Here is a 14,306-nt window from a genome sequence, read left to right on the forward strand (position 1 = left end):
AAAGATATTTACGAAAAACACCCAAAGAAAAGAAAAAGATTCTAAAGAATTGTGCATCCATGCCCCTATGGACACCGGGAGCAACCAGAGTACTTTCTTACAAAAGTAAAGATACGTATTTCGAGAAAACCACTGAAGATGAAGACACATGAAGTCAAAAACCAACTCCGAGCATAAAAAGTGAGGTTGTGCCAAAAACTGACAAGCGGGGAAAAAACAGAATAGGGAAAAGGACGAAATAGTGCATAGTGTCCGAAAAGTGAAAATGCGAAAATGACTCGGTCCTCAAAGAAAGTTGTCAATCCACATGAAAGAGTCTCAGAAACCATTTCCGAGCACTTGAGACAACACTGTGTGACAAGAAACAGAACTCGGAAAAGAAAACTAAACGGACAAAATTTATCCGTAAAATTTCAGGAAAAAGGAAAGGGAGGAAAATGACTGGGTCATTACACCAACGCCCTCCTATTCATCATATTTATTTTCTTAGGTTTGTTACACACCTGATGGAGATAGCGGGGGTTCCGATAGCCCCGACTAAGGCTGATGTTATTGTCTTCACCCAGTACCATTTCACGTAGTGGAACAATGTCTTTAGGCATATGCCCAAGGAAATGAAGCTGGAGTGGGGTGTTGACGATGAGATCCAAGAGGATCGACGGTATAGGGACGCCGAGGTGAGGGGTGTGCCTTACAAGTTGCACGTTTTACCTTATCCACCTCCGCCTAATATTCTTTCTACCGACCCTACTGATGTGGTGATGGCAGCGACGGACGATGATGATGAGGAGGCTATGGATAAGGAGGTTTATCTCTCCAATTCTAGGCCTCAGGTTAGGAGGATACCCGCTCTTGCAGCCCAGCCTGAGAGTTCTTCTCAAGCTGAGATTAGAGCTTTACAGGCCAGGGTGGCTGAGCTACAGGATGGTCAGACCATGTTACGTTAGATGTTAACTGCACAGCAGAGCATATTGAAGGAGTTACTTCGCCGTACTCCGTCTGATCCATCTACTTCTTTCGTTCCACCACCACCACCTATAGATTAGTTTTAGGACATTTTTATATTTTTGTTGACTAGGGTAGTCTTTTTGCTGTATTTATTTCCATATGATGTATTTCTGGCCTAAGTCTTTCTTTCAAAAGCATTGTACTGATTTCTGATATTTATACATACTTTTTGGTTATATTATCATTGTGTTGATATTTCTATCTCTGCTTACTCCATATATACTTGTTACTCTGATGTGTGTTGGAGTTTATTGATTTTGTTGGATACAACAGATTAAGTTTGGGGGTGATTTAACTGATAGCAACCTTGGGTGGTTTTGAGGAACCACTATGTTGAAGGAGGAGATGCTGGATATTCTTTTTACCTGTCTTTGCGTTATTATGTTCTATCTTTGTTGGTCTGCTTGTATGGTAATATCTCTCTAATTCTTTTTTGTTCTCCCACATTGAGGACAATGTGCACAATAAGTTTGGGGGTAAGATTGGCTTGAAGGAAAATTAAATTTTTAATTGGAAAATTTTTAATTTTTAATATGCTTACACAAGGATGTGATTTGCTATTTGATGATATAAGCTTGTGCTTGAGTCTGTTGATAGTTATATACTCTGTTTGCAGTCTAATGTTGGTTAGAGATGGTGTGTATGCTAAAATAAGGTGAACAGGATTCCTTGAAATTTTTTGAAATCGGTTGATGGCTTGTGGTCCACATTGTTAGAATTATTATTGTTTAATGATTTTGATCTCTGAGATGCTACAGTTTGCATAATATTCCCACTTGCACGAAGCCTGTGGGGTAGAAATTGGAAGTCTTGTTGAGTTTTGAGTTAGACTGAGATGATCAGGTAAATTTGATAGTTTTGATGACCGAGGCATAAAAGAAAAAAATAGAGAAATATTGGTATGTATGCAACAAAGAAAAAAAAAATTCACCAATGTGAATGAAAAATGAAACAAAACATGAAAAAAAAAAAAAAAAAAAGAAAGAAAGAAAGAAAGAAAAATAGACAAGGATCAAGTTCAGGTTTGTACTTAGATTACTTAAGTGATTAAGTCTTTAGGGGTGTGTTCTGACACCTAATGCCCTAAGATCATCTGGTTTGGGAGTCATTAGCTAAAAGCTTGTTACATAAGGGGTTTAGGTTGCCTAGATTACTTGAACAATTAAGTCCTTAGGGGTGCTTAAACACTTAATGCCCTAAGACCATCTGGTCTGGGAGTCATTGGCTAAAAGTTAAGGGTAATTTAGAAAGCTTAATAAACCTGAACATTGCACAGTATCCTTGTTAAAAAATGCATACTCGAAGAAAAATAATAAAATGCCTTGGGAGTTGGAATTTAAAAAGTCTGCTTGTGAATTGAGGAATGGTAAGGAATGAAAGCAAGTATGCATAGTAAGCCACACGATGAATTATAGGATCACTTTCAAAAAGCATCTTTAGGAATTAAGATTGTTGAATAAATGATTAAACTGATATGTGGGGACTATGGTTGCTTAATTGAAATTGAAACTTGAAAGTGGTTCTAATTATATGATTGGTATATTTGTTATATTTAACTGATTAATAAATTACAGGGATGATACAATTTGAAAACAGGCTTGAATAAGCATGCTGTGCATTTAAGGCACTAATTTGAGAAGTTTGTGGGTATCTTCACTGGAAACCTCACAAGACTATAACTCGTCCACTAGGGTTAACCTAGGGGTTTAAAGGCTATTGTATAGGCTAAATGCAACCGTGACTCCCATGAAAGCGACTTTTTAGTTCTGTATTGCTAAGGGACTAGCAATATGTAAGTTTGGGGGTATGATGAGCGCTAAATATATGCATATTCAAGCCCCTAAGTACGTATATGTTAGGACCTAAAGTGATACTTCTATCCATAATTAGACTAATTTATGTTTACTGTGTGTTTGTAGGTACTTTCCCAAATAAATGGTTAAAACCAGGACTTTATGATGATATCGAAGCTTATAGAGTCGTTGTCGGTCATTCAGAGCAAGCCGAAAGCTGAATTGGTGAAGTTTGAGGCAATTCAAGCTTTAGATCTCGAGCCCAAATGTTGAGGCTCGAGCATCACAACAAAGAAGAGAAGAAAAGTCAATAAGGCCCAAATGCTCGAGCATCAGTACCTTGATACTCGAGCCTTACTTCAGGATGCTTGAGCCTTAACCAAGGGTGCTCGAGTCTTGACCCTGAAGCTCGAGCAAGAGGCGTCGAAAATTAATAAGTTGATTTTAATTGAAGGCTAGGCTCCCAGGTCTTGTGCCTTACCTCCAGGATTGAGCACCATCCATAAAGGATCGAGCATCATCCACTGATGCTCGAGCATTGAGCCCCAGATGCTCGAGCATGGTACCTAGTGCTCGAGCCCATGAAGCTTGGATCGAGCAATGTTAAAGGAGTTCAACCCCAAAAATATTCTAAGTGTTGAAGAAAAAGACGCTTCGGAAAATAGTTGAAGAAAATTGGTTAAGTGTCAATGTGATGATCGAGCATTATCTACTGAAGCTCGAGCATCTATCCAAAGAAGCTCGAGCAATGATCCTGATGCTCGAGCATGAACCCTAAAGCTTGAGCATCTGTTCCTGAAGCTCGAGCCTTCCTTGATAGGTCAAATTAAAAGCTGCGGAATTCTTCTCTTTATCAGCCGTATCTTATCCCAGTTGGGCGAGAAGACCTAAAAGCCCACCAAATATTATTTTCTTCTATAAAAGAAGGCGTAAGCCTTGATAGAAGGGGTCTGAAATTTCAATCACTTTTTACGGTGTTATTCAGAAGGCTAAAGGTGTGGTGGCTTTTAGGGTTCCTATAAACTTAGAAGTGAAGATCCTGAGAAGAAAAGTGCAGTCCGTGACGATGGAGATGAACTCAACACAGATGCTATCCAGTCTCGTCATGAGTAATTAAATCCTTTCTTAGGGCACTGATGTAACCAAACCTAAATACTATGGTTTGATTGTTTTAACTCTGGGAATAATTTTAATATATGTATTTTCTTGATTATATGATTATGAGCACTTGAGACAACTCAAGTGGTTTTTATGATTTAATAGATTATAAACTGTTACTACCTTGTCTTAGATGTAATAGTCTGTTCTCTATTCTCAACCAATCTTGTTGTACGGTATCTGGCTGAGCCCTACCGGACACAAGAATAGAGGTCATATAATAGTACTTTAATATTTTTTGCATAAGAACGTTTTCATAATCTATGCTTAGGAAATGTGGTTCATTCACAACGTAGTTAAAGTAGGTAGAGTAGGTAGGCGAATAGTCCACGCTAACTGCAGATATGTTATAGTTAGCTAAATTTGTAGAACATCTTTCTTTAAAACCCGAATTGAACGAATGTTATTGAGTTCAATTCATTTGGAAAAATCTCATTATTAAATTCCCAGAGTTAGTATAATTAACTGTAGTATATGGTTGTGGTGAAGTCAAAGCCCTAAGATTCCTCTCTCTCTGATCACTCAATTTATTTACTTTGCTTTTATTTGATATTTTACTTTTGATTCTAGTTTGTTAAACTGTGACAATCAAAAAACTTTCCAACCAAGTTATCTGTAAACCATGAAATTAATTTAAAGGCTAATACAAATCTTATCTCTCTGTGGGTTCGACATCCTCTCTACGTAGAACTATCCTATATGATATCGTTTGATTGTGAGAGACACGTTATATACCTTTGCACACCAACCTTACTTTGTTTCTGATAACAAATCCCTTTTCATGTAGTTTATTCCTAAAAATCCACTTGGACCCTATAACATTTTTGTCTACAGGTCTTGGAACAAATGTCCAAGTATCATTTTTTTGAATTTGATCCAGTTCATTATGCATAGCCACCACCCAATCTTTATTATTCTTTGCTTTAAAGTATGATTTGGGTTCAATAAAAGATAACATTGCAAAGTGACTGTACTATTCATCATCTTTAGCTTCCAAATCACTCAGTTTCTTCTTGGCGCTTGTTTAAACTCTAGCTTGAGATGAACCAATGATATTTTCAGCCTGAACATGCTTCTGCAATCCTGGATAAGTAATTTCCCTTTGAATTTCAGGCACTAAAGTAGAGGAGCTGGTTTCATTTGATCATGGTGTAGTACAACATTCTTTATTGATATTTGACTAAGGATTTTCATTAAACTTCACATGAATTGACTCAACAACCTTTGAAGATCTAAGGTTATAGCATTTGTTATAATACCCCTAATTTTAAAAGGACGGTTCTGGAATTTAATTATTGTATTTAATTACGTTTTTATTAAGTTAATTGTTTTAATTGCCTGTTTATTTGTTTTTATCTATTTAATTGCTCATTTTATTGTATTAATTGTTTTATGTGTTTAGTTGTGAATTTTTTGGTTTAATTCTTTCATTGGATTTAATTAATTATTTGAATTTTGTGACGTGTTTAAGTGTTGTAAATTATTTATTCTATTTAATTCTTTAATTGTTTATTTATTGGGTTTTAATTATTTGATGAAATTGTTTTCTTTAAATAGAATTAATTATTAAATGATTTAATTAAGTAAATGAGTTTTTACGTTAGTAGGATTAATTAGGGTTTTGTTTTAGCGTCATTGTTGTAGCCGACGTAGTATAGGATTGTTATATTGTCGGTTGTATAATTCTCTTTCAAATAGAATTAGGGTTTAGGTTTTTACTTAAGCCTATAAATATATTATTAGACGACTACTTAGGGTTTAGAGATCAAAAACCCTAGTCACGACATAAAGAAAATAGAGAGAAGTTGAGAGGAGTCTGGAAGAAATTTGGGAAGCAACAAAGGGAAGAAACAGAGAATTGGCCGGACTTTGTTGAACGACGTCGGTGTAAGGCAAGTTTTATTACTAACTCTATCCCTTTAGCCTGTGTTCTTTGCATTTCAGTTCCAGGAAGAAATAAAGCTAAATTAGTTTGGTTGTAATTATTTGTTTCAAACAGTATGGGTTCTTGTAAGTATTTTCCGTTTGTGTTGAAACCGTTTGTGCTTGTTCTTGTTCTAATTGAATTTGATTAACAAGTAATGAACTTAAATAACTTTAGAGCACTTTGGGACTTAGTTTTAATCCATAGGAAAGCTAGTTGGAGGTACAAGTTAGCCGGACACCGCCAGAGTTGGAGAAGAAGGCAAAACAGCAGGTTTTCTTTTATGTGCGGGTTAATCATTTTTAAACTAGTTTGTTTAATTCTTGTTCCCACTGAATGTGATTATTAATCAAGGAAGTTAATTAACTTTTGAACACTCAAGGACTTAATTTTAATCAGTAAGAAATTTGGGTTGGAGGATCAACATAGCCGGACACCACCGGAATTGGAAAAACGACGCACAAGGGAAGGAGCCTGCTCTATTTCAAGTAGAGCAGGCTCAATTAAAAAGTGGAGCAGGCTCGACTTTGTAGTGGAGGCGGATCTACTTGGTAGTGGAGGCGGCTCTACTTGGTAGTGGAGGCGGCTCCTTTGTGGGTTTCCAGTTCTTCCATTTTTCTGAGTTTTGGGCAACCGTTTGGGCTACGAGACTTGGATTTTGGTAATTTCAAATTCTGTTGGAGGCTGTAATGGAGTGTTTAGTGATGTTCTAAAAGCTTATAAAAATTTCAGGGAACAAACTAAAACAAATTAAATAAGTTGAGGTTCATTCTTGAATAATGAGTAAAGTTTAACTAAACTAGATTACAGTTTTCGGATGTAAAAGATGTTAAATTGCTAAGTCGTTATATGGCAATTCTTGAGAATTGAATACATATATTATGGTTCAGAAATTCTATATAAGCATGCAAGGTTACAAATATTTAATTTTGCTTGCTGTGGATAGATTGACAGTTGCATACATTAGATGTGTTGTCAATTATAAGAGGTTGTTAGAGTAGACTTAAATCAGTATGGTTCTATATATATACTCTGCTCTAGCATGTTTTGTGGGGGATAATTGATGCTTGCATGTATGTGATAAATTATCAATTATTGGATCTTGGAAAGTAGTAGTTATAAGCCTGTTAAGTTATAGAATTTTAACATGCTTATTATGGAATCATTGATGCATATACTTGATGTATTATTATCAATTGTGGACTTTCTGGAATAGTTGTATTTTACATATATATATTTTATCAATACTGGATGGATGGTTTGTATGCACCGGTATGGGACGGTGTCATACTAGGGGGATTAGCTCAAAAATGCTAAGTCCTACCTACTCTGGATTAAGGGACGGATTAACTACAAAAGTTAAGTCCAACCTATATTTTGTGTCAGATCAATAAATAATTGAGTGACACTTTGGTTTGGAATGGAATTTAAATATATTTTTATGATGCCACGATATGAGCCTGAGTCTCAGAGTCATTGGTTAGGGAGCATATATGCATTGGGATGCATAGCTAGCTATGATGGTTGGATGTGTACCCTGCTAGGACTAGGTATTCATGCCCACCTTTGGGTGCGTTTTCGCATGGTGCCTACTAGTCAAGTTGAGACGGGCCTGTAGTCCAGTGAGAGTCCTGTAGTGTGATTATATATATATATTTATCTACGGACTATTAGCTATTATTGGATTGGTTAGGATGTACATGCGTATCGGGTCTCTGCTTGGGTAGTAGTAGTATAGAACTTGCATGTGGGCCTGACCCACTCATCATTTTTCTGGTATCGGGCATTTCCAGTCTAGAGCTTGTTCGTGCTGAGCAGAGATGATCTTCCATTCTACCGACGACGTAGGACTTCTTTCCAAATATTAGATTTGGATTTTATTTTCAGTTTTTACTTTCATTCAGTTTGGGATTTTTATTAGGGGTCCACTAGAGATGGATTCCCGAGTTGTTAAATTGATGGAATTTTGGATTATCGGATTCTAAGTATTTAATTATAAAGGATTTTTCTTTTAGTTTCTTCCAGCTTAAACTTTATTTATTAAATTCATTTTGTCATATGTGTTCGATTAAATATTAATTGTTTGATATCCTTCGGATCTGTGCTCAGACTTGATCACCCGTGGCTCTAGAATCGAGGGGTATCACATTTGTAAACCTTGCTTTTGATTGAGTATCCTAAGAAGATTCCTTTATTTGCTTTTTAATCAAACTTACAAAGACTGTCAATATAGTTCAAGATGTAGCACTTGCTGCCAAAAACTTTGAAGTAGTGGACTGTAGCAGGCCTTCCATACCATAGTTCAAAAGGGGTTTTAGTTGAATTAGGTCTTAGAAGGACCCTATTGATAATGTACACAACAGTGCTTATAGCTTCAGCCCAAAAATCCTTTACAAGGCCATTTTCAAGCAACATTATTCTTCCCATTTCTTTAACAGTCCTGTTATTTCTTTCCACAACTCCATTTTGATAAGGAGTGGTAACAACTGAGAATTCTTTCTTGATACCCTTGACATCACAATAGCTTTCAAACTCTCTCATAGTAAATTCAGTACCAAAATCAGACCTGAGTATTTTCACAATGTACCCTCTTTCATTTTCAACAAGGTTTACAAACTTGATGAAGTGTGTAATTGTTTCAGACTTTTCTTTCAAGAAATAAATCCACACTATTCTACTGAAATCGTCAATGAAAAGCATAAAGTATGTGCTTCCACTAATGCTTGTAGTTCTGGTAGTGTGAGACCCTCGAATTTCCGAATGCGGGTTGGCCAGGCCCACGCTCGAATACCCGAACATATAAAAAACAAATTGGTAATAATCCAACACAGAATACAAATATTATAACTAAGAATAGATAAATTGCTGAAAGAAACTAAAATGATGATCCATTAATAAAATCCTCAGAATATATTTTCATTAAATAATAAAATATTCTAATACATCCAATCCTCTAAAATAATTACAACTCGGGAATCCATACTATGTGGACCCCTAGAAAATCCCAACTGAATAAGTGACAGCGATAATTGTCTATAACAGAAAACTGAAACATAAATAAGTCCCCTAAGTAGAATCGAAAGAATGAAGTAAACTGATCCCTGCTCAGCACGAACAACCTCTACTCCTGACGAACACCTAAAAAATAATGATGAGTTAGGCCTACAAACAAATTCTACTCTACTACAGTCTAAGTAGATATCCGATACACGTATACATCTTAGTCAACTCAACAATAACTAAGTAGTCCATATATATATATACACACACTATAGGATGCTTACTGGACTATAAGTCTGTCTCAACTTGAATAGAAAGAAACATGCAAATCACACATAAAGTGGACATGTGTACCTAGACTTACCAGGGCACCCAGATGTCTACTACAACCAGTTATCCATCCTAGGCAATATACGCACCCTAACCATGATCCTGAGACTCAAGCTCATATCATGACAACATAATCATATATATAAAGTCCGTATAAGCATAAGATAAAAATGTCATCCTAATAAGGACTTAACTCTATGGTTAATCCATTCCCTAATATATCCAAGTAGGTAGGGCTTAAATTTTATTAATTAATCCGTTCCTAAGATACCACCATCCCATACTGGTGTATCACATCCATACAGTCCAATAATTGATAAAATAATTAAAATAAAACATCAATTAATTCTAAAAACAAACATAATAAAAATCAGCTATATCCATTATCACATTCTGCAGCCAATAATGATTAAAATCATTAACCTCCACCTAAATTGCTTGAATAATTTTAAGCAATTAAATCCTCCATTATCAACATGCAAATTCAATTAGAATTTCATATTGATTAATTCCTAGCATAATAAAATCAAAAATAGTACACGATTATATTGTACTGCCAATACATGATTAAAATCATATACCACTATACAAATTGTTAAAATAATCAGTAATTAAATCCTCCTTAACCATTAACAACATGCAAATTTAATTAAAATATCATATTGTTCCAATCCTTACCAAATTAATATGAATTATGCATTCTGGTATTTAATATGTCCATTTAAATCATTTAAAGTAATTAAAATGGAACAATAAATATTATAGGCAAAATAATCAAGAACCCAAATCACAGCTAAAACCACCCTCAACATAGTCGACTATACGTAGTCTTCTATGCCTTCAAGATAGTCTACTGTACATAGTCGACTACTACTTCAATGTGCCCTTCAATATAGTTGACTATATGTAGTCTACTATGCCCTTTAATATAGTCGACTACTTCTTCCTATAACTCCTCTGTTTTTCCATCCAACCTCCATTGATTGGATTTTAACCTTTGATCTAAGTCCCATACTCTCATAATAATTTTTTTTAGATATCCTATGATGAGCGCTGAAGAGTGCGTATTTAAACCCCTTAAGCTCGAGTATTCTAGGACCTTTATTTATCTTATTTTTCCATTTTAGACTAATTTCGTGTTATTGCCCTTTTCAAGCACTTATCCTCAAAATAAGTCAATTCAGCCAAATTAGAGCATAAAAGAAGCAATCTCAAGCTAAATGGAAGAAAGGAGCAAAGTGGAAGCAAAGTGGTAGAAAACAACAAGTTTCAATCGATCAGACAAATCTTTGATCGATCTCACAGTGATCGATCCAGCCTTATCATGATGGATCGAGCCTCTTATCCTTATCCCCAAGAATTTTCATCTTCGATCGATCCAGTATCCTTTCGATCGATTGAACTTCTTTGATCTTATCCCCACCTACCACTTTTGTCTTTTTTCCAAAATATCCCAAAAATATCTCAGATCTATCGGTATTCTAAAAGGTGCCGCCATGGTTCGATCGATCTCACCAAACTTCGATCGATCGAACCCCCTCAAGTTCGAAAAAAACAGAGTCCAGCTGATTAAAAGATGGCTCGTGGTGCAATCATTGAAGGGGCCCTAGTGCACAAGGCCTGACCATTGGGTGTGACACTTAAGCTACCTATATAAAGATTTTAAGCCATTTTTACATAGCATATATACAATCTTAGAGATACACAATCTTAGAGAGAGAGGTTGGAGGAGTCTAGAGATTAGAGAAATACACACCATTTAGGCGTTCTTCCACTCATCTAGGGTTTCCATCAAGAAGAAGATCATTCCTACCATGGAGATGGCCCTTGAGGGTTGGATGACTACATCAATGAGTGGCTAAACATCTTCTTGGGGCTAGAGTTAGCCCTAAGCATGCCTTCTAGATCTTGATGTTTTGTATTTTGAGGGGATATGTGTTATAATTTTTGTCTTAACATTTGATTTATATATGAATCTTGTTTTTACAATGATTTGTGTTGTTTAATACTTCCAATTGATCATTTCATTTTACTCATACGTCTATGTATGCTAGAATAGATGTTCATGTGTTTATCTCTAGGTTTTGTATTATTGATGCATATCTATGTGTATTGATGCTATGAATCTAGGGATTGTCAAGGCATGGTGCTTTAATGGAATACTCTTGTGGTTTGTTTGATAGCTCATACTCATTCCTTGATGGATTGTGCCTCTACCTTAGTTTAATTAGTTTAATTTTCATGTCCCTAGTTTAGTTGTAGTGTAGTTGCCTTACTTTCTTAGATGGGAGGACAATCCATACTTATTATTGATGTTTCATGCTTATGAATGCAAGTAGTATAATTCTCTAGCTTGTTAATGTGTTTTGATTGTGAACTTAAAGGAGGGAATAATGACTTAGTTTGATATATTGTGTTATTCATTAGATTGTCTAGACGATGTATATTAGTCATCCATGCTTATTGATTCAATCAATCATACATATTAGTATTGCAACATATATTTCCCCTCATTCATTACACATTGAGTGCCTAGAAACGTGATGTTTAGTGGTGACCTCTAAGTTCCAAGATCCATCTCTCTTCTTCTCTACCCTTTATTTACTTTAATTGTTTTTTATTGGATTTGTTTAACATTGTAGTTTAATTAACCAATCAAAACATCTTTGATCACTCGACCTACTAGTCCAACGTTGTTTCCATATCAATATTGCTTCCTTTCCCTTGGGACGATCCCTACTCACCCCAGCTATATTAGTAGTTAGAGGTAGTAGTGGCACTTTATAAATTCAAACTTGGCCATTCTTTAGCATGTTTTAGCTGGTTGCCCACAACGCAGACCATCCTACCATATAAAGATCAACTTAAATAACAAATCATGCAACATAAATCCAAAAATAAACAAAACAAGAATAGGTGAATTAAACTATGAAATCCTCTGTTCTAATCCGATTCAAACATGCATAATTGTTTAATTATATTATTTAAGTATCCTGGAATCTCCTAGGAATGTATAGAAACACAAATCAAAGGGAGAGAGTAAAAGATGAACTTGCCTTAAGGGTTTCTGAATATAAACCCGTCTCCTTCTTCTCCGGCTAAAACCTCAACACCGGCAGCCTCTGGATGTCGTCGTCGTTCTCTGTAAGTCTGGTCCTAACTCAAGCATATCCTCTTTTCTTCTTCCTCCTTGATTCGGCCCTAACCCTTGGCCGAACTCCCTTTTCCTCTCTCTCGGTTTCTCTCTTTTCCTCTGTCTATACAACTCTCTTTCTCTATATGTATACAATATACCACGTAATATACATATTTTAGCCTTTAGACTTATACATACATATATATAGGTTAATATAAAACCCTAATCCTAGTTTAACCCTAAATCTAACTATAAGGAAAAATAATATAAAACGGGAAGTAATGATATACGCATATATAATCATATATATATATAATTTTTATTAAATAAATATATATATCAGATTATTGTATAATATTATTAATACTAATATTAAAAATAATAGTATTAAAATACTATCCTTATATATATATATATACACAACTATCTATGGGTAAATATTCATACCCATTTATCTCCAATCCAAGTAGTCCAAGCAACCCAATTGGTTGGTCCATTACCACTATCCATATCCGTCCTTTTAAACTAAAAATAAAATAAAATAACCATTTAATCTACCAAATAAAATTACAATTAATTCCCATCATTTACGCACTCAATTTAATTAAACAAATAATACATAAACAAATAGCCAATAAATTACGTAACACTTAAATCAATTAAACACATAAGCAATTAGCCAAATAATCAATTAAACAATAAAAAATGCAATTAAACAATTAAAACAAATAAATAAATACTGAGACTATCCTTTTAAAATTAGGGGTATTAGGCCACACAGATTCATGTGTATCAGCTCAAGTGCCTTTGAAGTGTTGATTTATATGGAAGGAAATGAACCATTGGTTTGCTTTCCTTGTTGACAGGCCTGCAGGTATTATTTTCTTTAAATTTGAGTTCAGGCAAACCTCTTACAGCTTTTAACTTTAGAATCTTGGACAAGTTCGTTGAACGCACATGCCCAAATCTCTTGTGCCATAGTACAACTGATGCGCATAAATGTGTACCATTTAAAAATACCACTTATAACAATAGCACATTCATCATTGCAGATCAATGCTAGAGTAGGGGGTTATCAAACCACAAGGATTACTAGTTTATGGTAAACAGAATTATACAACTACTTCCTCTATTTGATAATAGAGATGATAAATCGATTGGTTTGTCACTTAACATACGAATTTAACTTTCATAAAATAGTAAATAATGTGAATAGAATGGATTGAACTTATAAAGAGAAGGCTAGGAAATTGCCTTCACCTCAACCTCATAAACATGTTAAACTTGCACTCAACTTGGGCATTGACAATTATATATATAAAATGACATGTAGAAGCATAAAACTACCACAACATTGTCAAGAAGATCATATATTCAAGACTAAGCATAACCCATCTTTGGTTAGCATGGTTCATCCACCTAAACTAGTTTGTGGTATAAACCATCTTCCCTAAGCATGGCCTATCAAGGTCCTTCAATAGTATGTTGCAGCATATGAAATCAATTAAATATCTTAGATTATCTTTAGTTAGTATGGACCATCTACCTAACTACATTAATCTAAGGATGTAGCATGGTCCATCTTCCTGAGGTATAATCTATATAAATGCTCAACTTCATGCCAATATAACCATTCCATAAATTCTTTCCTATTGCCACTAGAGGAAATCAAGTGTAATACTTGTATCAATATGATTTCGAAGACAATATAACAAATCAACACAAATATATATTCATATGATAAACACATGCATCAATTCAATGTAAAGTATATCAAGTCAATGTAAATACTTCTAATTTATGAAACTGAATATATATAATAAAAATCCCCAAATTGAAATACAAATCAAACTATGTTTACTTGGTCTAGGTTACATCAACTCCCTAGAAAAGGGATTTAGCCTCTCATGAATATGGCAACAACCTCCAGGATTGAAGAAGAGAATAAAATCCCCTC

Source organism: Cornus florida, unplaced genomic scaffold (genome assembly GCF_030987335.1).
Source record: "Cornus florida cultivar Cherokee Brave unplaced genomic scaffold, ASM3098733v1 CherokeeBrave_3.0.0_Hap2_Chr08, whole genome shotgun sequence".
Classification (NCBI taxonomy): Eukaryota; Viridiplantae; Streptophyta; class Magnoliopsida; order Cornales; family Cornaceae; genus Cornus; species Cornus florida.